Raw genomic sequence first — 23,394 nt, 5'->3', positions numbered from 1 at the left:
GCTTTTGTGCAAATTATAAAATGCTACTGTGCAAACTGTAACAAGGCTGCCCCCAGGCAGGTGAGGCCAGAAGGCCCATGGTTCAGTACGTGCTTCAGCCCTTCTCTGTCCTGCCTTGGCTCAGCATCTTGTGCAAGTCACAAATGTATATTGTACACCGTGGCCCTGAGGGGGGCCTTGTCCATCCTCCACATGGACTTCAGGGAGGGCTTCAGGGAGGGCGGGCTTCATGCACGGCCCACCAGGGTTGGCAATTCCTGGAGCACCTCTCTCCAGAAAGGCAGTAGGAAAGTCAACCCCTAACTGACTTGGAGGGCAGCCAGCACTGGGAATCTTGGAGTATTGGTGGGGTGTCTTGCAGATGATGGGTGACACCCAGATTAGTGAATATTGAATTATCACCCCCTTGATACCTACAGAAGGAGCCCAGGGGGTTTAAAGACCCCTTTGGAGCTGAGGCAGTTGGAGCAGCCTTCAGCCTAGTGCTCCAGAATTGGTTGCCCATGCAGAGGTGGAATCAATCAGGAAGGAAGCTACCATCCCTCGTGGAGCAGGTCAGAAAGGGGAGCAGGAGAACGGCCCCATCCCCCGGGTGGGGAGCTGCCTCTCACCTCCCAGGTTCTGCAAAGCGCCCTTCCCATACCCCAAGGCCCCAGGCACACTAAGGAAGTGTGGTGCCCACAAGAGCCAGCGGAGGAAAGGGGAAGATCATTAAGCAGAAACAATGACAAATAAAGACAAATGGAGAGAAACTGTGAGAAGGGCTCGATTCAGCTCCCCTCCCCCTCCCCACTCTCCCTAGAAGATCAAATTATGACCTGAAATCACTGGATACATATTTTATTATGTGGATAATTTAAAGGATTAGAGTGAGACAAAGAATTCATAAGCTGCAGTCACATTAGAAGACAAATTGTTTCCATTAATCTCTGAAGAAGGGAGGGAAGGAGAGAAATGAGAAAATGTACGTGAGCAGGAGAAAGGCAGGCAGAGAAAAGTGTTGTTGGGAAGGGGGGTACATAGAAACAATGATGCCTTCTCTTCTCCCGGCCTCTTGCAGCGCCCCCACCCCCAAAACAAGCTGAGGCTCCGCTCCAAATAAGGCTGATTTGCATTGCAGATTTATCTCAGCTGCTTTTTGCTTCTGTTGCCAACCAGAGATGGTTTAAATAACATGTATTGTTCTGCGTGATTCCGTATGCAAATGTTTCTGGCCTGTTTGTTATTCCTGAATAATTTCCAAGGCCTGCTGTCTGAGCAGAAGAAGCAGATCACTCTCCCAGCTGTGCCAGGAGTAACCTGCTGGAGGAAGGGGGCATGAGGACAGTGTTTTTAATGGCCCCAGCCCCATTCAGGAAGACCTGCATTTGTGTCTCAGGGAGCTGGGTCTGCAAGCCTCACTTCTGGCTGGATCCTAGGCTGGCAAATGTCGCATCAGGAAGGACTTCCAAGAATCCAGTCTATCGAGTTAGAGGGAACCAAGGCTCAGAATGGGGAAAGCATGGAACGTGGACTTGAGATGAATCTGGCTGGTACCAGGATGCCCCTCCTTCTCTCCTTCAATTCCAATTTCCTTCCATTGGGATCCCACTCTGGCGACCCCTCCCTTTGTTCCCTTCATTCCACGGGGATTACAGGGACATTTGAGTGGCAGGATTTCACCCCTGGCTGGATCCTATACTTGCGAATCATAGGGTCCACTGTGCCGGGGCCCAAGTTTCTCCATTGAGTGCTGGCAGCATGAAGCCCTGTGCAGAAGCAGACAGTGAAACCAAGTGCTGAACCAGGCCTACCATGAACCAGTGCATAAAAGGAATAGGCTCAGATTTAACGGCTGAATTGCATGGGCATCCACTGAACACCCACTTTTTGCCAGGAGCAGGATTATAAACTGAGGACGCAAAGCGGGCCCTGCTCTCAAGAAGTTAATCCTTTGGAGGCAGCTGAGGTACAAGAAGCAAAACGCCACCTTCAGTGTTGGTTCCTTTCTCACTTCCACTGGCCCACAAATTCTGGGCTTTTTCTTGGTATTCCAAAACCAGAGCATGTTATTATTCATTCTCAACACATTTTACAATCACCTCCCGCCGAATGAATCCGGGCCAGCTCAGGCTGGACGTGTATAGCCCCGGCAAACACCATTCTATGTTCTTTCACTCACTCATTCATTCATTTGTACCATTTATTTATACTCCAAACATATGTTGTCCTCCAGTGACCATGGCTGAATGGTGCAGTGTTAAGACGTACAGAGGCCCTGAAATCCAACAGACCTGGGTGTGAATCTCCACTCTTTACTTTCTGTATGATGTCAGGCAACTTTAAGCTCTCTGAGCCTCGATTTCCTGACCTGTAAAATGGGGATAAATGTTGCTGCAGGAATGCATGAGGTAATATACCTAAAGCTCTTAGCACAAACTCTGGCACATGATGACCGTTCCAAAATCATCATTAGAAAAACTCAGCTCTGCTAGGTACCAGAAATACAGAGATGCCCGCAAGCATCTCTGTCCAGTCCCTGCTTCCTAACAGAGCATGGGGAGATGCTCAAAGTGCTGTGGGAGTGGGGCAGGCAGAGCAACTCTGCCTGGGGGTGACCAGAATGGCATCGCCAGGAGTCCGCAATGGAGCAAAACCTCAAAGAAGAGTGGACATTCTTTAGGCAGAATGAGAAGACGCACGTGAGCAGGAGAAAGGCAGGTGGAGGGAAGTGCTGTTGGGAAGGGGTGGTACCATGGACGATGATGCTCTTTTCTCCCAGTCTCTTGCGCGGGTAAGGACCCCCAGGAGGAGCAAACAGGGTGAGTGAACACTCGGAGGAGCAGAATGGCATAGCTTGTTTCAGAAAGCACAGGCTGGGGTGCATGGCCTGGGCGGTGTTTCCGAAAGCATGGAACATGGACTTGAGATGAATCTGGCTGGTACCAGGATGCTCCTCCTTCTCTCCTTCAATTCCAATTTCCCCCCATTGGGATCCCACTCTGGTGAACCCTCCGTTTGTTCCCTTTGTTCCTGTGGGGTTATAGGGACATTTGAGTCATAAGATTTCACCCCTGGCTGGATTCTGTGCTTGAGAATCATTGTTCTGTACACTAGAAAAAAATATATAACACAAAAATTTCCTTTTAAAACAATTAATTGTAAGTAAAAAAGTGTAAGTCAGTTTCAAATATATTCAGTTAATAATTGTGCAAGTGGTACTCATATCATAGAAAGTCTCTTTAAGATGATATCCAAAAGACTAACATTTGAGAACACCCAGACTAACATACAAGGCATGAATCAAGGATTCGGAGGCTATGAGACCACAGAGGTTAAAATACAAAGAATAGACTTCACAGGCCAGGCCTGAGCGTTTCTGCGGCCTGAAACAAAAGACTGGACTGGGTTTCATTACTGAGCATCCCCTGACGCCCCCACATAAACTCAAGGACCCAGTCTCATCCTTTCTGCGTCCCCAGTGTCCACTGGAATTCAGCACTCCGTGGCTCATCCAAAGTTTGCTGATGCAGACAAAGACGATGGTGGTCTTCCCACCGTGCCGAGTGTGGTCGACGCCCGTCAGACTAACCCAGCATGACCCTCATGAATTCGCTCTTCTCTGCAGCCTCTACTGTGTCACTGAGAAGATTAAGATCCCAAGGAGATTGGGGTCCCTGGGGCATTGTACAGAGGAGGTTAAATCACTAAATGGACACCTCTCTGGTATGTCAGGGCAAGTGGGCTGTGATGAGTATCCCTAGCCTCAGAGTGCACATGCTCCAGACTCTCTAGACTGCCTGCACTAGCTTAGAAGATGCAGCTTCCAAGGCCCTTCGCAAACCTCCTGCCCAGGAAGAGAGGGAAGAACAGGGACTTTTCGAGTCCCAGCTCTGCCTCCTAACATGCCGTATCTCTCCGTATCCTCAAGTATCTTCACATGAACGATGGAAAGAGGAGTGCTTGCTCAGTGGGGGTGGTTGTGAAGACCAGGTGAGTTGGTACCTGTGATGCTCTTAGCAACATCCTTGGTGTAGCAAGCAGCACACAGCATATGTTCTTGTCATTGGCAGGATTTCTAAAATAGGGCCCCTAAAATCAGTACTTTTACCAAGCACCCCAGTCGACTGTGATTTATGCTAAGGTCTGGGAGCCACTGCTCTAGACTGTTAGGTTTTCAGAGCCCCTGACCCCTGCCCATCCTCCTTCAATTGCAAGACATAACTTCCTGAAGTTGGGCTCACCCCTACTGAGCCCTGTGTTGCTCCACTGGGACCATGGCGACAGTTGTATGGCAGGTTCTACCCCTAGCTCTGCTGGGGCAGATGCAAAACCGCTGGACTCTCTCCTATCATCCATTTTCTTCTCCACATCATAGCAAACACACGATTAGAGTGGTCACAGTGGTGACACTTGAGGACACAGACAAGATAAGAAACTCCACACAAAGGAAAATAGAGCTGACTGCTAAATCTGCTTCCTAACATAATCTGCTTCCTTCATCATAATCTTGTGCAAAAGCTCAACCATTTGACTCATTTCTACAAGCAAAGGGCACTGGGATGTGAAGGAGTTGAAGGTCGAAAGCCAGGGCTAGGTTGAGAGACTCTTTCTGAGTAACAATGGGCCCCAGTAAAACCAGTGGCTTTTAATAACAATTATAATAATGCTGGTACAATATCTCTTTACCAGCTGGTCTCTTTAGAGACCCCTCCCTGAACATCCTTGAGGAATAGGCAGGGGCAGCTGGGCAGGGGCAGGTATTTGTAGCCAGAAACAGCAAGAGGAGTCACAAAGCATCATCCTCACTTTCTCTTTCCACACACCCTAGTGAATCGCACAATGCTAGGAACCAATGCAATTCACTTCAGCACACTGTCCTGAGTGCCACTGGCTTGCCCACCCTGCCTGTGGGGCACGGTGAGGGTGGGAGGGGTCAGACGCATGGTCTAAGCCTCGTGATCACACAGTTTCCTGGATACCTAGGATTTTCATACATAAAACAAAAAGAGAATGACTAACAATGCATTGTGGTGGAAGGAAAGGAGCGTGTGTTTGGAACGTTTTCTGCAAGACCTGCTGTAATCGAGTGCCTTAGTCTTACTGAGCCCCAGTTTCCTCCCTTATAGAATGGGAATAATAACTCCCTCTCAGTGCTGCTCTGAGGGTTAATTGTGACACTGCGGATAAATGCAGGCAGCCCCAGGTGGGGCTCCCAAATCTCCCTGCCACCTGCTTCTCCCCACAAGGCCAGGATGTCTCCTGCCATGCTACCTGACCTTTGGGTAGCTTTGCAGGGGTCTTCATTTAGATTTCAGCCTGGGCTGTGGGGCAGATCGCTGTAATTCTGCACATGACTCATCTGGTAATTCCAAGCCTCCAGCCTAGCAGATGTAACATGTTAGCCAGAAAAGTGTTTTAAAACTATGGTTGGTTAATTTGTATGTTTTCTAGCTTGAATTTGATTTTAATGAGCCTTGGTCATTTTTTCAAGGGTAATGGAGACCATGCTAGTGTTCTACGACTTACTGCTAAAATGATGTCATTTAAATCTTTTGAACATACATTCTCTAATACAACTGCAAACAGCCCTATTTGGTACTGTCTTCCAAAGGAACGGCATCTAAGAAACACACTGTTTGGGGTTTGTTTCTCCACTTGCTGAAAAAGCACACATGTTCCCCACCTCCCTCCAGGATGAGGCCCCTAAAGTCAGTATTTTTACCAAGCACCCCAGTCAACTGTGATTTATATTAAGGTCTGGGAACCACTTACAGGGACATGAAGAAGCCATTCTCAGGATGGTGAAAGGTCTAGAGACCATGTTACTTGAAAATCCTCAGGTTTTGTTTGGAAAGGGGGAGACCCCAAGGAGCCCTGATGATTCTCTTTAAAGATCTGAAGAGTTCTCATGAACAAAGTCCAGAGGCATATTTTTGCTCAAAAAGAGGAAAAATTTTCAAATGCTTAGAGCTATCTCATCAAGGAATGGGCTTCTTTGAAGGTTAGGGAACCAAGCAGAGGATGAATACAGTGGAGAAGATGGAGAAGGAATTCCAGAATTGGCTAGGAGTTTGGACTGTGTACTCTAAAGGCCATTGTAGTTCCAGAGTGTGCAGAGCACACAACAAGTGCACAGGTAGGTTGAGAAAGAAAGAAATTAGTTTTCCAGAAGAAAGAGGACTCAGGTCCTTACCAATGAATAGAGCTAAATTTATCAGAAAGGACAGGTTGGAAGGTTCTCAGCTGGGACGCCGCAGACTATGAGTTCCATTTCTAATGAGCTGGTTTTGCCACCCTGATCTCTTGGTCCTACCTTCCCAGGAAAAGTGCCAAGATCTGCCCACCAGGGCCTGGAGGTAGAGTTGCCAAGGCTTTAAGAGGAGCTCTGCAGGCTTGGAGAGGAGCAGGCCTCCAGCAGCCTTGGCCACCCCATTCACGTTCCAACACTGAGGACCACGATGTCCCTATGGGCCTGAGCTAGAAGCAGCATGTGCTCTGGGGTGGGGCGAATGGCCTGTGGCTTGATGGAGCTGAGGTCACCTTAACCATCAAATCCCATTACCTACTGCACAGGCGATGTGTTGGATGTAGAACAGTCAATGGAGAAGCAGTGAAAACACCAGAGCAAACAGGCTGCCACTGGATTTGATCACTGCGTCCAGATGCAGCCAGAACCAGGAAGTCGATAGGTGCTATGGGCACACACGTTCCAGAGGGTGTGATCTCAGCTTGATCTTACTCTCGGTGGGGCACTGAGCAACTTACTTAGTTCTCCAAGCCCAAGTTTCATCTGCGAACAGAAGAGAAAACGCTGATCTCATGGAGTTGCCTTGGTGGTAAGATGGGATAGAACAATGCGTCTATCCCATGAGATGGAGGTGGCGGCCAACACATGATAGGTGCTCAACAAGTACCCTCCCATACATTTAATTCCTCATTCAGCCAAGGTGATGGGTAGGTAGTGGGAGGAGCATTTCATAGGATGGCTAAGAAGGGGCTGCATTTGAGGTAAGAACTGCATCTGTCCCCACACCCCAGAAGCTGTGCCTGATTTGTAGAAATTATTCTCATTTCATGGCAAAAGGGGAGCGAGAAAAGCAGTAACAGCAGGCACCAAATATCTTAACACCCATTAGCTTTTTGGATAATGGTTCTAAATGCATATCTGAAATTTGGGAATAAATACCACCCTTCTCCTACCTTTCTCCCAGTCCCTTAGGCTGAGTTGGGTGAGTAGCATCTTATCTCCATCATTTTAGAGCAGTCTTAGACAAGCCACTGAGTCCACTGAGTGTTCCTTTCTTCATCTGTAAAATGGGCATTATAACACCAACTTCACAGAGGTGGTGCACAGATAAAATGACACGGTGCGTAAGTCACCTAGCACAGTGCTGGCATATGACAGGCTTTCAAAAACATGAGTTGCCTTCCCCTTTCTTCCACCTGCTGCTGATTCTAGCCCTGGGTTGGGGGCCATCACAGAGACGCTGGGTCACTCTAAACAAGTCGCTCCCTGGCTTGCTCCCTCAGTGGCCCCGGAAGTGAGCTATTACCTACCAGTAACCAAGATACTGACAGGACAGGGCAGATACTGAGGGGAGAGGGAAGAAGTAGCACTGAGAAAATAGGCTGGCATTTATTAGGAGAAAGTTCTTGGTGGATTTAAAAGGAATTAGTGTACCTTGTCTCATACCAGATGCCACACTGATCTATCTTTAGAAATTTGTACACGGGGGCAGGTTCCAGGGATATGAGCATCCCTGCTCTCCAAGGTTGGCTCTATAAATACCGTCCCAACCAGCCTCAGCAGCTCTCTCTCCTCTGATCCAGAAATAGTCCCTCTTCTCAGTAGCTCTCTAAGCTTCCAGATACTGGCTCCTGAGGCCCACCTGGAGCCCAAAGCACCCTGGACACTGAGAAGAAACAGGAAAGCCCCACCTCTCTCTGTCCTCCTTCCTCTCTGTATCCCCAAAGGCCACTTCACTTCACAGTTGCATTGTGGAGCCTGAGAGCATGAACCAAGAAGACAAAAGACAGATGATAAAATCATGATCTGGAAGCTTGCAGGATGAAAGGGGGACAGGGGCCTGGGGAACTGGGGGACTGGGGGACTGAGAGACTGGGGAATTGGGGGACTGGGGAACTGGAGGACTGGGGGACTGGGGGACTGGGGAACTGGAGGACTGGGGGACTGGGGGACTGGGGGACTGGGGTCAGGGGCAGGGAGGGAAGAAGACAAGGTGAGATGAAAGGGAAATGATTTCAGTCTTCATTAACTATTTTCTGAGCTCCCACTCAAGGCTGGGCAATGTCCCAGACACTGGATGGGCAGTGTAAAGGCAGACACAGCCCTGCCCTCGGGGAGCTCAGAGTCTACAGGCAATACTCCAGTGAGGCATAGAAATCTGAATCTCTTACTATTTAGAAAAATGTAACCTGAAGAGAAAAGGGGTGATGGGGAGGGAATTCCCAGAAAAGCGAAGAAGCAGATGTTATTTCTTCAGTTCTCTTGTCTGTTGGTGTTTCTCACTTTGTGCAGTCTCTCTGCAAATAGGTGTGCAAATTGAACATCTACTGTGTGAGTGATGTTTTTAATGTGCCGGGAGAGCTCCATATTTAAGGTAACCTTGGGTGAGTTTGTCTATGATGGAACTGATTATGCCTATACACACACACACACATATACACACATATACACACGTACACACACACACACACACACATATACACACACACACACTCTCTTCATCTGTCTCATCAGCCTAAAAGGTTTGCTACGAGTTTCTAGCAGCTGCCACTCCAGGCCTGGGCCTCACAGTCTGCACATTCTGGATGATTCCCTGTGAGCTGGCGGTGGAGGGCCACTGCCATTCTGGGGGTCCTCCTCACTCCCTCCAGACCCTTCCCTCCCTAATGTGTTTCCATCCCCCAGCCTCACAGAAGGCAGGGTCAGCAACTGCAGGAAAGGGAGGAGGCCAGAGAGAAAGGGAGGGAGAAGGGACAAGGGAGTGTGGGATAAGGAGGAAGAACTAAAGAGAACAGGAAGGTAAATGGTCCTCACTTCCCCTGTCTCCATCCCATCTCCACAGTCCCCTGTCCCCTCATCCTCCTCCTCCCTCCAACCCCACACCTCTGCCACACACTAACCCAACGCTCAGTCTCCACCCGCTGGAGTCCGGCGCCACACCACGGGTGTAAGAGCCAGGGTGTGGGATGGGCCTTGTTCTCCGGGTAAAACCCCTAGAGCTGTCCTCATGGGTAGAGCTCTGTGACCTCAACCAGACCCTCAGCCTGCTTCTAAAACGGCAGGCACAGGATCCCTCTTCCATATTTAGAGCCACAGCAGAACTAGCCTGAAGACGCTGTGGGTTTAACATGTTCCCAGGGACTGGCCCGGGGACCTAATACCCATTACTAACTCTTTCCCTGGGAAAGATCCAGAAACTAGAGTTGTGAATAGGTTTCATTTGCGGATCCCCTGGGGACTCCCCATATCCATGTGACTGTCACTGACCCATCTTTCACCCTCCTAGTAACTCTGGGGTCTGCTTTGCGACCTGTCATCAGCAGACCTGACCTGAGCCGCTATCTGGAGTGGCGAATGGTTTGTGTTTAAATCTCAGTGTCATAGTGAAGAAATCACAGGCTTATTCCTGAGCAACTGCAAGTAGAATTAAATAGTCAGCAAGACTGCAGGGTTAAAAGTCAAGAAAGCAATATTTTTTAAAAACCGACCTCAACTCATTCTGTAACATTTTCTATTTACATTAAAGAATGTCAATTCCTGGGTTTAGGCCTCACAAGAGACCAAGGATTTAAAGATACTTATGAGACAGATATAAATCTTTGATAAGACAATAACCACAAAGAGAGACATGCTGGAAATGTTAAGTCGGTTAGATTTGGTCACAGCTCTTTCCTTTTGTCCTGACTTGATTTATAAACATGGGGTGCTCTGCTGGCTCCTGTAGGGAGAAGCCTCCCCTCTCCTGCTTCAGAGTGAGGCTTATGTGTACGGTATAGGCACTTTATGTCTCTGCCTGTTGTTCACAGCAGGAAAGAGCAATTAGAAATGTGCTAATTATTCTTTTATTTGTAATTTGGTCCCCAAAGCTTAAATGTTCAGTGTGTGCTTTTGTTGATGCCTGATGTGAGTGGTTGTTCTTGAAGCCGCCAGCAGTCTGTCATTCCCTATCAGAGAAACCTGATGCACACTGGAGCAGATCACCTGTCAAGGATTCCAGGTGGATTCCAGGAATGAGGGCAAGAGTCTAGGTGGGGACTGGGCATCAGGAAGGATGACTGAGCCTTGACCAGACTCCAGGCCTCTTTGTCTGTTTCTTGAATCATATGTTAGATCTCAGGTTTTGGTAAGAGGTTGGCAGAGGGATGTCTAGCCAGAAAATCACCCTGGATGGAGCACACCACTGGTGCAATTTGGAGCAGGCAAGAAGATGGGGCAAGGATTCTACTGCTGTCACTTCCGGGCAAAGAGCCATAAGAAGGACCCTGGGTCAGGGCAAGGAGACCTGTTGGTCTAACTCAGAAGAGTCTACAAATCCAAGTGTTGTCTGTGGCTTGGTTCTCTGGGATAAACCATCAGAATTGTCAAGTTCAACCACCTTTATAACTCGTTCATGACAATTAATGGCAGGGATCGAAGCACAGCCTAAAAATAGAAGAAGTGACCAGTTAATGAACTTCTTTAGTATAGACTACAAAGAAAGTCATGAATTGGCTTCTCCCCTGGAGTGGCCATTGGGCCTCATTTGGTCTTTAGATGTGAAACAGACAGAGGACCCTAATGTGACCTGACCCTTGGAGATCCCCAGCACTCACAAGCTGGTGGTACCAGTGGGGCCACATTCCCTGCAGTCATCTGGGATTCACTGGCTGGGGCTCCGCCTGCACTTGCAGCCTCCCCAGACCCTTTCTTTCACAAAATCTTTGGCCGGTGTATTTTGGAGGACCCTGCGAAGTCTCACAGGAGCTTGTGCAATGCTTTCTCGTGCTGTCCCACACCTCCCTCCACTGTCAACCAACAGAAGCCAGTGGAGCACAGGGCCTTGCTGACCACTGCTGTGAAGTGGTGCCTTTGAGGATGCTTTTGCTTCTTCCTCTTGGAGCTTCCTGGAAAACAGCAACTTCTGTTTCCACTGCAGACTCCCTTCCATCCCTTCAGGTGTGGGCTGGGCCAGGGGAACAGGGTCTGAAACAGTATCGTGAAGCCCTCTCCCTTCCGCTCCTGTTTCCATGGAAGTCTCTTCAGCCTTTGCAGTACATTTTCTCCACTGAAGACCAGCTCCTGATGGCACTGCTACACCAGGCCGTCAGATACACTCAGACACTGAATATGGTGCTGAAAGCAAAAAGGAAGCCCCGGCCCTTCCCAAAACTGAAACCAAGGCAAAAGCTTTGAAGGCCACAAAGGTTGTGCTGAAAGGGTCTATAACCATAGGAAAAAAAATAGATCCGTGTGTCACCCATCTTCCAGGACCCAAGACACCCTAAGTACCTTCAGAAGACCATCCTCGAGGCCACCTTGATGCAAATCCAATGCCAACAGCCACAGAGTGAACCATGAAGAAGCCTGAGGTCAATGCCATGTGGGTTCTCATCAAGGAACAGGCACCCAGCTGGGTAAGCTCCAGGGAGGCTCACACACCTCTCCGGAGGGGGTCCCACCCCACCCAGGCCTGAGGGAGAAGAGACACGTTAGATGGTGGCATTGTGGGTGCTGACAAGAAAATCAGGATTAGCCAACAGAGTACAGCTGGATAGATCTAAATCTAATAAACATTTCCAGCATCAGGAAAAAAAAAAATCCCAGCATAAGGCCAGACTCAGGTCCCTGATACAGCATCGTCTTATTTCACCAACTCAGATGCTGTGAGTCAGATCTCCTTTCCCGCATCTACTCAACTTGAGTTAGCACCAGACCACCTTTCCCTCTACCTTCCTGGCCTCACTGCTCCCCTGTGGGTGTGTGATGGCCCAGCCAATCTGCTTTTGCACCAAGGAGAACGGATGCAGGCGCTGACCCAGTGCACTGGGAAGTGGTATGTTTGAGGTCTGAGAAGACCATGATGGAAGAGGGGTGTCTTGTCCTTCATTGAGTGCCTCCTGAATAACAGACACGGTGCTATAGGCTTTACATTCCCCTCAGCGACACAGTAGTTCCCCTAACTTTGTAGCTAAGAAACAAAGAGCCTCTGGAAGGAGAAGCAGCATGCCCAAAGCCACAGAACTATGGAGTGGCCGGGCTGGGTGAAAGCTCAGGCCTCCCAGCTCCCAAGGCTGGCTCGTTCCTCTACTTTGTCTGTTATCCCCAGGAGGCCATCAGCGAAACTAGCCTCTTCCACAGTCAGCTCCAATCCTGGCGGGTCCTGACTCCCTACTTCTCCTGTCCCTGGATCCTCAGTTCAGCTGAAGATGTGTAGCATGTGCCTCGCTTCATGCTTTGAACTCATTCCTCCTATTCTCCCCATGAAAAGGCCTGGGCTTGCCCTTCTGCCTTTCTCGGCTCCTGCAGCTGCCACACACTGACCTCATACTATGTGGCAACCCTCATATCTGTTACCAGGGACCACACCCACAGCTGCCACCTGACCCCTGAGCCCAGCAGGAAAGCTCACTCGTAGACCGACAGAGGCCTTAAGAGGTCACCCTGTCCATGCCCCGGGCCACCAGGCCTGCACACACACAGTTCTAGTGCAGTGCTGCTCTCACCTGGGTAAAGGTGGCCCCCAAATGGTGACTACAAGTCACCTCATTGACCCCCCGTAGAAGCAAACATCTCCCTCAGGAATTCCTGGCTTCCAAATCTTACTGTCAAACTCAAAGCTTTCATGGCAGAAGACACATTTGGCCAGTGGCAGCCACTCATACGCTAGGAAACCCTCATCTCTTCAGCACCCTGCCACCTCCCCCTCTTCAGGCTAATTCCGGCTTGTTTACTTCACCCTGGGACCATTTCCAGGTGTCCCCATCTCCCAATCAACCAGTGACTCTCCTCTGAAGACTCCAGAAAGTCCTACTTAAAGCCGGCATGTGATTCCCTCAAGGAGGCCTGAGTAGAGACCAATTAATCCTCAGCATCATCAAAGCCACTAGGCAGTTCCTTAGGCAGGAACACTGCCTGCAGGCCACCCTGCCCATCCTGTCCACAGTGAGAATGAGGCCTGGGCCACTCATGTGGCATCCCGATGCACCCTAAATGAGGTCACACTGGCAGGGAGGAGCTGGTCTTGCAAGTCCAGTCCCTTTACGTGTGCTGGGGATTGCGAATGGGTGGGGCTGGGGTCGTCTCCCCAGGAGAGGCTGGAAGTCAGAGCCCGGCAGACTCCACAGGCTCATCAATTCAGCACAACGTGTTCCTGCATTCAAGAAACAGGGCACGAGGCTGCTCACTGGCACTGGAGGCCAAAAGAAGGTGAGGGCAAGTGAGATGCAGGGGCCTCTTCTCACAGCTGTGCTGACAAGCACCAACAGGAGCCCCCACTCTACACCAGAAAAGGGGAGGGTGATGCACAACATCCAAGTACTTTGTGTGTGCTCACCCCTCTGCCAATCTCATCAGTGCTATGGACCACTCATATAATGTGTTGCCCACAACTTTAAGGGTGTTGCTGACCCTCAGGGATCCGGTGGTCCTAGATCCACAGGGCTGGGCTGGCCTCCTCAGTTCCTGGTGCGCTGTCATTCTGTTCTCTGGCCACGCACTGTGGACACAGCCCATCAGTGGTTACCTGCCTTCTTTTGCCCCAGCTTCCCGTAATAGGGGCTTCAGGGACCCTGAGTTCAACCTGACCAGAGGGAGTTTCCTTCCCACTATTTGACTCTGCCTATAAAGGGATAAGAATGAGGGAACTACTTTTGTAGTAGTCTTGCTTTCTATCTTGATGAAAAATCTGCTATTTTTATACTGGTGTAGAAGGAAAATAGAACCACAACTTATGCACCAAGTTTTGTAGCTAAAGTCACGTACTTTTGATAGTCTATTGTGTTTCTTCCAATTACAAATATGCTCCCTCCCCTTGGAATTTGGGTGGATGGGCACAGCCCTCCCCACAGTCCAGCTAATTGCGTGCCCATGAGACAGAACAGCGGGCGGGGCCCCTCTGGGAGGGCTGGAGGAGTTCTGGCAATCCATAGCGCAGCCTTCATCCATCTCGATCCTCATCAGCCTGTGACCTATTAAGCCCTCCCTATCTGTCGATAAGCCCCTATTATTGCTCTTGTGCTGAGCGCTCTGAGGCCAGCTTCCATTTGGCCAGAGAAAAATAATGATTGTTTGTCTATTAGTTGGGAGGAAATGCCCAGCCACAAACGTGTATTTAGGCCACAGCCAGGTCCTGTGGAGCCCTCCCTCTGCCCAGGCCCTCCCTCTAGAACTCCTGGACCAGCGATCTGCAGGCTGGGGTTCGTCACGAGAAGGTGGCCCAGGAGATGCAGAAATCCAGGCAACCAAGAACATACTGGCAACCTTGACTCATTCCTTGGCTGATACAAGTGGGGAGGACACCACTGGGGAGAGTTGGCAATGCAAGCTAATGTGACAAAGGGTCCCCAAGCAGGCCTGGCCATGGGCTTGTGAGCTCCAGGGGCCCTCACTTGGAAAACTGCTGGCAGAAAGCTCTGGCAACCACAATGAGTCAGGGCGACAGGGGCCTAGGAGGCCTGGCCCTAAGCAACAATTACTTCTGCTTCCACCTGCTCTCTGCCTCCTTCCCTAAGCAGGAACTTTGCAGTCACACTGACGTGGTTCTAATCCCACCTCTGTCACTGATAAACTGTGAGATCTTGGCAAATTGTTTAACTTTCCTCATCCTCTATTGACTCATAGGTTAAATGGGACTTAGAAACCTGCATCGTAGGACTGGTATGAGATAAAGTACAGCACGTGGGAAACACAAAGCCTGTGCACGTGAGGCCTCAGCAGAAGACGCTGAATTGCTGTTTATTGGTAGCCTCCTTTCCCTTACCGGGAAGTCCCCGCCTCTGGCTAAACCCTCAGGCTCACTTGCCGACCATTACCGGGTGCCTGTCTCCCTCGCCTGTCTTCCCATCACTTGAGGAACTTCGCCGGCTTTTTTTCCCAGAAGGCCCCAGTGCCCACCTTGCTTGCTGTCCTTCAAACCAAACAACCTGCTCATTCTTCCAAAAAGGTTTTACTCTTCTCACTAAAGGGAAACAGAAAGGTGCAACATTAGCCTTCCTTAAGCCTGGGCCCAAGTCCCAACCCTGACGCTACCTTGCAGTGCGACCTTCAATTCAGTCAGGTGTCTACCTTCTCAGATCCTCAATTCTCTCACCCGTCAATGAAAAGTACTGTCCTAAATGAGCTTTAAGGGTCTCTCCTACCCTACAAACATTGTTTTCTGTTAGAAACAAAAGAAACATCTTGCAAAATCTTCCTTAGTACTTATATACCGTATTTCTCTCTGTACCCTTCTCACGCGTGATCTGCTGACTCCCAAACTTCTTGCCACAGTGCTCCCTTGTCCTCAGATGTTAGTGCTCCCCACCACCACCACTACCCTCTGAGTCCCCCCCACTGCCCCTGTGCTCTCAAACTGCCTGCATTCTTTGGACGCCCTGTTTGGAAGATTTGACAGGACTTCAGATATTCAGGTAGCTCAGTGAGCCATTTTCTTCCCAGGTGGTTCATTTCTTGGGGCATTATCCTCCCTTTCCTCCTTCCCCTTTTCTCACAAAATCATTGTCCCAGTCAACCTAAGCTAAGTTCAGCAATGGTAACAAACGCCCCCAAATCTTAGTGGCTTACAATAGCCAAGAGCTATTTCTTGCTCATATTCATGTGCACGGCAGGTGGGCAAAGCCTGTTCCACATCCTCTTCATCCCAGAACTGAGAAGTCCCCATCTGATGGAGGAAGAGCCAATGGGATGGATGCTCAAGCTTCTGCTTGAACCAAGTCCATGTCACTTCTGTTCACATTGTATTAGCTCAAGCAAGTCACACAGGCAAGCCTGCTGTCAGTAGGGCAGGACGTATAATTTTTCTTCAAATATCTTGACAATAACACAATCTGCCTCATGATTAAGCCCTATTACTGGGGTCCTCTGGTCCATACTGCTCATTGTACAGGTGAGAGGACAAAAGCCCAGAGACATGAAACAATTCGCCTGAGGTTACACAGCAAATCAGTGGAAGAGGAGGGACTAGAACCCAAATGTGTCAACCTTCCTGTGCAGATATGAGAGAAGGGCCAAGAGGAGATACATCTGGATTCAGTCCCAGCACCATAATTCTAGGCAAGCTATTTCAACTCTGAGCCTCGGCTTCCCTTCTGTAATACAGGCTGAGAGTACCTGCCTCCTGCAGTGAGGTTGGGTGAGTTGGGTGAAATTTCATAAAGTATCTCACTCAGTGTCTCACACAAAGAAACCTCTTAATACATGTCTGTTTTCTGTCCCTTTCTTCCCTGTCAACTGCACCAAACTCCTTCATTTCATTCCCTTCTCTCTCCTTTCTTACCTAATTCAAGCCCACCTTTTTTTTTTTTTTTTTTTTGTCAAGAAGTTGGGAGAAATAAAACATTTTAAAGATGAGAATAGTGGTGATCCTAGGGCAATGCAGCCCAGGTACAAGAGGCTGGCGGGGAAGCCTTCTGAGGTTGCCTCCAGATTCAGCAAGAAAAGGGGCCCCAAAGCCCTCCTGAAGGACCTAATGACATGCTACCTATTTTACATCCATTACCTCCTCAAATCCTCACCAGAGCCATGGGCAGGGATTGCCATTATTCCATCATGCAGATGAGAAGACTGAGGACAGAAGGGTTGAGTGACAAGCTCACCAGCCCTGAAGGCACTAGGCCTTCCTGATCACAGCTCTTTGGGTTCTAATGTCTATCTTTCGTCACTATCCCCAAGGTTGGGTCTGTCCCCACATTTACTTGCCTCTCCTTATGTGCCTGGCACCACCACGTAACAAAAACAACAACAGTTGAGCCTCCAGAAGAGTCATGGGTGGTCTCTGGGGAGCTGAGGAGCAAGGGAGGTGTGGCTGGTGTGGGGACGATGGTGTGGGGGAGGGAGAATATTGGGGAAGAGAACGGAAAGTGATTTCAAGAACAATTGTCACGGGTTCTGTTTGGCTTTGTCTCATAAAAATTCTGTTTTCAGCATTCATGAAATGAGAGTCCAGGAAAGTCTGTTTAGGCAGAGCCATTTCCTGGGAGATCTGACAGTTAACATTTCAGGGATGTATCAGGGATACGTATATATTTCAAACACCCCTCCCAAGGACAGCTCTGGAACCTGCCTGGAATATGTCTTTATGATTAGATGAGGGGTGTATGTGTGTGAGGAGATCACTAGCTGTTGTGTTTGTGGTTTGCTTTTCTCTCTCTCTCTTTCTCTCTTTCTCCCTCACTCCCTCTGAAGGGCTGTTTTCTTTGTTCTGGGAGCTTAGCTCTACGTAGAATGTCTACTAATGGCACAGATGGTCCCAGTTTATTGCCTCCTTACCTGTCTGAAGGAGATAACCTCATCGTCCCCCTGTCCCACCTGCCTGCACCTCTCTCCCTGAGCGGTCCTGTGAGGACTGTGAGCAGCCGCCTCTGCTGCCTTTCCCAAGCCGTCCTCTCCAGAGCCCTCCCGTGTAGACACAGCAGCTCCGACGGCCCCTGCCAGAAGGCAGACACCTCTGCTCCCTGCTCCACCTGAAACAGGAACACATCCCTGGTCTGCTGAATCTCCAGCCTCAACCAAGGGTACAGACCTGTCCTGCCTCGAGGGAGACATGGCAAAGCAATGGGGCTTTTACAGAGAGCCAGAGACAGGCTCTATTTTACTGATTTTGAACAGACTGTGCTGGAAGGGGAGAGATGTGTTTTCATGATAAAGAATGAGAGGAAAAGGCCTCTGGGTTTAAGCAACAAAGTACTGAGTCTCCACTGTAGCCCACCCCCTTCCTAGGACTGCAGTGTCTTCTTTTACCCCCTAGCAGGTGTGGAGTAGGGGTGGAGGTGAGGTGACCCAGTCAATCATTCCATGTTCATTCATTCATTCACTGAGCATTTTCTAAAAGTCTACTGTATTCTAGACATTGTTCTAAAAATCAGAGACAAAGACAAAATTCTTAAATATTTTGAGGGAGTAGAGGAATTGCAGAGGAGTTAAACAAGTAAGTTACATAATATATTGGCAGTTGCAAGTTTTCTGAAGGAAAATAAAGCAGACAGAGGCTAGGGACTCCTGGGACGGGAGTTGGTGGTGAAGGAGGTGAAAGCTCAAGCCAAGCCATACAGGCATCTGGGGGCAGAGCAGCCCAGGAAGCAAGAGCAGCAAGTGCAAAGGTCCTGAGGCAGGCAGGTGCTGCCATAGTGAGAGGCAGCAAGGGTGGGGCCTGACTCTGAGTGAGGGCAGGAGGGGAGGGAGGGGAGGAGGTGAGAGGTCAGATTCTGCAGGCCTGTGGGCTGACACAATGTCTTTGGCTGTTACTCTGAGTGCAGTGGGGGCCACTGGATTGTTTAAGGAGGCTTGTGATCAAACTTATTTTTTAAAAGGTTACTCTGGCTGCCAAGTGGAGTATTGACTGTATGGGGGCAAGGGTGGGAGCAGGAAGACGAATTGGGAGGCTTGGCCAGAGGGCCGGAGGAGAGTGGGTGGTGGCTCAGATCACGGTGGTAGTGGTACTTGGATTCTGGGTATATTTTGAAAGTAGGAGCCAATAAGATTTTCTGGTGGCTTAGATATAGAGGTGCACTTAAAAAAAGAGTCAAACAGCCAGGCGTGGTGGCTCACGCCTGTAATCCCAGCACTTTGGGAGGCCGAGGCGGGTGGATCACAAGGTCAAGAGATCGAGACCATCCTGGTCAACATGGTGAAACCCCGTCTCTACTAAAAGTACAAAAAATTAGCTGGGCATGGTGGCTCATGCCTGTAATCCCAGCTACTCAGGAGGCTGAGGCAGGAGAATTGCCTGAACCCAGGAGGCGGAGGTTGCGGTGAGCGGAGATCGCGCCATTGCACTCCAGCCTGGGTAACATGAGTGAAACTCCGTCTCAAAAAAAAAAAAAAAAAAAGAGAAGAAGACGCCTGTTAAAGATCCAAGCGGAGATGGCCAGGCTAGAGATCTACATTTGGGAACAGTCCGTCAGCATGGCGAGCATCTTTTGCGAGCTGACACGAAGGCATTACAGTTCCCATTTCTGAAGCATTTTCCATGATTCATCTCATCTGGTCTTCACAATAGCCTGTTGAGGTGGAGACAGGTTCAGAACAGTTCCGCACAGTTTCTAAAGCCACAGTTAGCCAGCAGCAGAGCCCAGCAAACAGCTCATCTTCTGGGAGGTAGCAGCTCTTGACCTGGGACAAGTTACTTGGGCTGTCTAAGCCTCAGTTTTCCTCATCCATAATTGAGGGCAGTAACACCAAACATGATTGTCTTCTGAGGCTTAAATGAATAAAAGGGGCTCTTGAACAAATACGAGTCCCTCTTCTCTTCTTTCCCTCTGATTACAGCCTCCTGGCTCTCCCCAGACCCTGCCTTCCAGTAGAGAGGCTTCTTCCCCACGGAGGACCCCCAGACTGTATGGCAGTGCTTTTTGATCACTTCCTATAGATGCTCATTTAAGATGCCTCAGCTTCACCCACTTTCACCTGACTGTGAGCTGCTGCATTTCCCTCATCTCCTTCTAGAATAGTCCTTTTGGATTCTGCAATTAACCAACCAGATAGACCCAAGAACCAGAGTCACCATGTTTGGCCTCATTTCCCTCACTCATTCCCTGTTTCTCTCCCACTGTTCTCTCCCTGTGGGTCAAGGCCATGCTCCAGGGGTTCTGGAATTCCTGTGACCCCACCCAGAAGGGCGGGGGAGGGGGTAGAGTCTACAATAAAATGCTTTCCCCTCAGCCTGTAACCACCTGGGCACCGAAAGGGCTGAGCCGTGCTGCACAATAAAAATATAATGAGAGCCATGTTTGTAATTTTAGTTTCTAGTTTAAGCAGGAAAAACGTTTCAAAAAACAGGTAAAAGGGATTTTTATAATAATTATTTAACCTAATATTATCCTAACTATAACTTCAATATGTAATCAATATAAAATATTAATAATGAGATATTTTACATTCTGTGGGCTCATACCAAGTTTTTGAAATCTGGTGTGCATTTTATACTTAGAGCACATCTCAGGAAAAATCCCATTTCAGGTGCTCAAAGCCACCTGTGGCTAGCGGCTATAGTAGTGAACCCCAAAAGTACAGGGGTCAGAAACAGCTTTCCTAGACTAACCAGTTGCTTCCAAGCCCTTTTTGGTCCAGAATTATTATTATTGTTATTATTATTTTGTTGTTGTTATTGAGACAGGGTCTCACCCAGGTTGGTCTCAAGCTATTGGCCTCAAGCGATCCCAAATACCTGGGATTACAGGTAGTTGCCATTGCACCCAGCTAGAGGTCCAGAATTCTTGAGCCTAAACTTGGCCATGTCCCCAGGCCCTCTTCCTTTTAACCCCTTGTCTTCCTCTCCTGAGATCCCATCTGCTCCTGAGCAGCACCTGGTGTGTCTTATCAGTCCCTGTCTGTTTTTCTGGCCAGGTTACTGCATTTGGGAGGGGAGAAGGGGCAGTACGGATCCTGAGAGGAGGATTAGTGCCAGGGACTGGGAAGTAGACCTCCAGCTAGGCTGCTTCTGAGTGTCCTAAGTGTATCTACAAACAATGGGATCTGTTTCAGGGAAAAGAAGACTTCTTGTTAGGGCAGCTCCCACACTAATTATGCCAAAAGAGTTATGATTTCTCCCCAGGCTGGAGTTATAGTAAAATAACTTCTAGTCCTCGCCTTTAGAAGGGATGGGGATGAATAAAACCCTCTGGACACATTTCCTCATTTTCACTCTTCAGAGACATCTGCAACTGCCTTGGGGTTGCTCCTCTCCTCCCAGGTCAAGTTCACTGCAAGCAAATACATTGATCTTGGAATTCACTGAAGCCTGGAACCATCCTCACTCTCACTCCCCCCTCCCCTCTGTATCTCAGGCCTAAAGCCTGGAAAGGCCTGGGAACATTCAGGGGCCACACCCTGCCCAGTGCCTGCTTCTATCTACCTCCCCTTCCACCCATCTCCCTCCACCCACGCCCGGACACCCCACAGGCGTGAACTCAACCTCACCATTGTTCATGGCAGGCCTTCTTGTGTCCCCTAGAGAACACACCCCCGCCTCTTTTGCTCTTCACTTGTTAATCTCTTTGTGTAAAATGGAAATAATAATAGAATCTACCCCGAGTGAACATGAGTATTAAAGGAGTTGATATGTGCAAGGTGCTTAGAACACATATAGAGGGTGAATATAGGCACTTTTTCCATGATTCTCATAACACTTTCGTGAGATGGGTATCTTCCCCCTTTTTAGAAATGAGAAAACTGAGGCTGAGAAAAGTAAAATGACTTACCTGGGCTTACGGGGAGTAAGTGGCAGAGTTGGGGCTCAAATCTCAGGCTTCTGTCCCTCATTTCAGAATTTGCCTCATCATGTTAGGCAGCCTCACTGAAAATAGAATGAATGGTCCTTGCCCACAGGAAATCTAATCCAGTCAAGGAGACTGTACAAATGCATGGAAAATTCCTGAGATTGTTTGTATCCAGAGCTGTTTCATAACTGGGGAATCAGGAAAAAAGGAGGCTGAGGAATGTGATGGGCTGTCTTGCTCTCTAGGGGGCTATTGTCAGAGGGCTCTTGGCTGCCTGCTCCATGGCCTCCTGAAGGGGGATCTCTGCCCACTCCCTACCCCCCACCAATGTGGGCCTCAAATTGCTCTCCCTGGTTTGATTGACTGCCAGGAAAGAAACAACAAAAAACTTGACTAGATTACCAGGCAGGATATGCTGCTCATGGGAAGTTAAACAACTGCACTTCTAAATAACAGCTCAATATGGAATAGAAGCCATGTCACAAGGCAAGATATGATTAATTGCCAAATGAATTATTGAAATTGGAATTGCAGAGGAGTTCAGAGGAGTGTGTGATTGCTGTGGGGCAGAAATGGTCAGGAGAGGCCAGGGAAGAGGGCTCTGTGAGCTGGGTCCACGCTAAGGGCAACGTTTGGCTGCAGAGCCTGGGCAAAAGGGATTCCTGAAAGGCGGAATGAGAAGGTACTGATGGGAGACAGTTTGACCCTGGTGCCAGGACCTCACAGGAGCTGAACTGCAGACACATCTGCCTACTGCAGGCGTCTCCCCGATGACCCCATTCGCCCCTCTTGGCCTTCCACCTGCTCTCTGACACGACGTGGCCTGAGTTCTAATCCCCCACTTTTCTCTGGCCTAGTGGCCTCCTGTGTATCAGTTGCTCAGTCTGCACAGTGGGTTGAGAGGGCATGTTTTCATCCAACATAAGAGAGAAAAAGCCTGTCACGAGGGCTGGTTGAAGAAACACAAAATCTGTAAGGCTTGCTACAACTCCATTACATTGAGGCTTATTCTGCAGGGGCTCAAATACACAGTGAGCCAGATCACATTTCCTGAAATGTAAGAAAGTGTCATAAACAGAGTTAGCAGTGCCCCGGAACTGCGCCTAAATCCCTCTCTGTCCTGTAAATGCTGTGTAGTCTTGGAAAGCTTGCTTAAAGTTTCTGAGCCTCAGTTTCCTCTCTGTAATATGGGCTGGTGTATGGACATCTCATAGGGTTGCCTTCAGAATTGCCTGGGATAAGTTACATCAAATGCCCAACCTCAGACTGGCCCATGGTAACCTAGCTTGAGAAATGGTGGTGGTTATTAGCAAAGAGTGGTGTAACAGATAACAGCTAAAATAGCTATTTTGTTTTGCAGCCCCCCGCCCCGCCCCGCCATGGACAGTGCCATAAAGGGGGTGTTAGCCTATCTATGCCCCAACTAGCAAATATAGTATGCTTATATCTAGTACAAAGGCTAGAGGATAAAACAAAATGACGAACAAATATGCCAGGCCCCTGGGGATGGGATCAGCTCATGGAGAGGAACAATGGCACGTCAGGATACCAGCAGCATGCTGGTGGAAGACAGAGACTTGAACCCAGGCCACAGGACGTGATACTGTGCAGCCATTATGATGGAATTAGGAAGACCATGCAGAGATGCAGGGAAACAGTATTTTATGAAAATGGCAGAATATGAAACAGTATACATACTCTAGCAGCAACTGAATAAATATGTTAAGGTAATTTTTTTTTGAGACAGAGTCTCACTCCATCTCCCAGGCTGGAGTGCAGTGGCACCATCTTGGCTCACTACAACCTCTGTCTCCCAGGTTCAAGAGATCCTTATGGCTCAGCTCCTGAGTAGCTGGGATTGCAGTCACATGCCACCACACCCAGCTAATTTTGGATTTTTAGTAGAATAGAGATGAGGTTTCCCTGTGTTAGCCAGGCTGGTCTCGAACTCCTGGCCTCAGGTGATCTGCCCAC

The 23,394-nt window shown here is 49.0% G+C and overlaps 1 long non-coding RNA gene across 1 annotated transcript; it reads right to left on the bottom strand.

Moving 5' to 3' along the window:
- Nucleotides 1-824: 824 nt before the first annotated feature.
- Nucleotides 825-8,098, bottom strand: LOC116560109. The gene is made up of 2 exons (XR_004272791.1): nucleotides 7,183-8,098; nucleotides 825-6,772 (listed from the first exon to the last, which is right to left on the bottom strand). It is a non-coding gene; the product is annotated as an uncharacterized LOC116560109 (long non-coding RNA).
- Between the last annotated feature and the right edge of the window lie 15,296 nt (nucleotides 8,099-23,394).

This window comes from Sapajus apella, unplaced genomic scaffold (genome assembly GCF_009761245.1).
Source record: "Sapajus apella isolate SASKATOON/1434 unplaced genomic scaffold, GSC_monkey_1.0 scaffold25, whole genome shotgun sequence".
Classification (NCBI taxonomy): Eukaryota; Metazoa; Chordata; class Mammalia; order Primates; family Cebidae; genus Sapajus; species Sapajus apella.
Note: the sequence above shows the minus strand (reverse complement) of the source record. Positions and strands in the feature narration are given on the sequence as shown.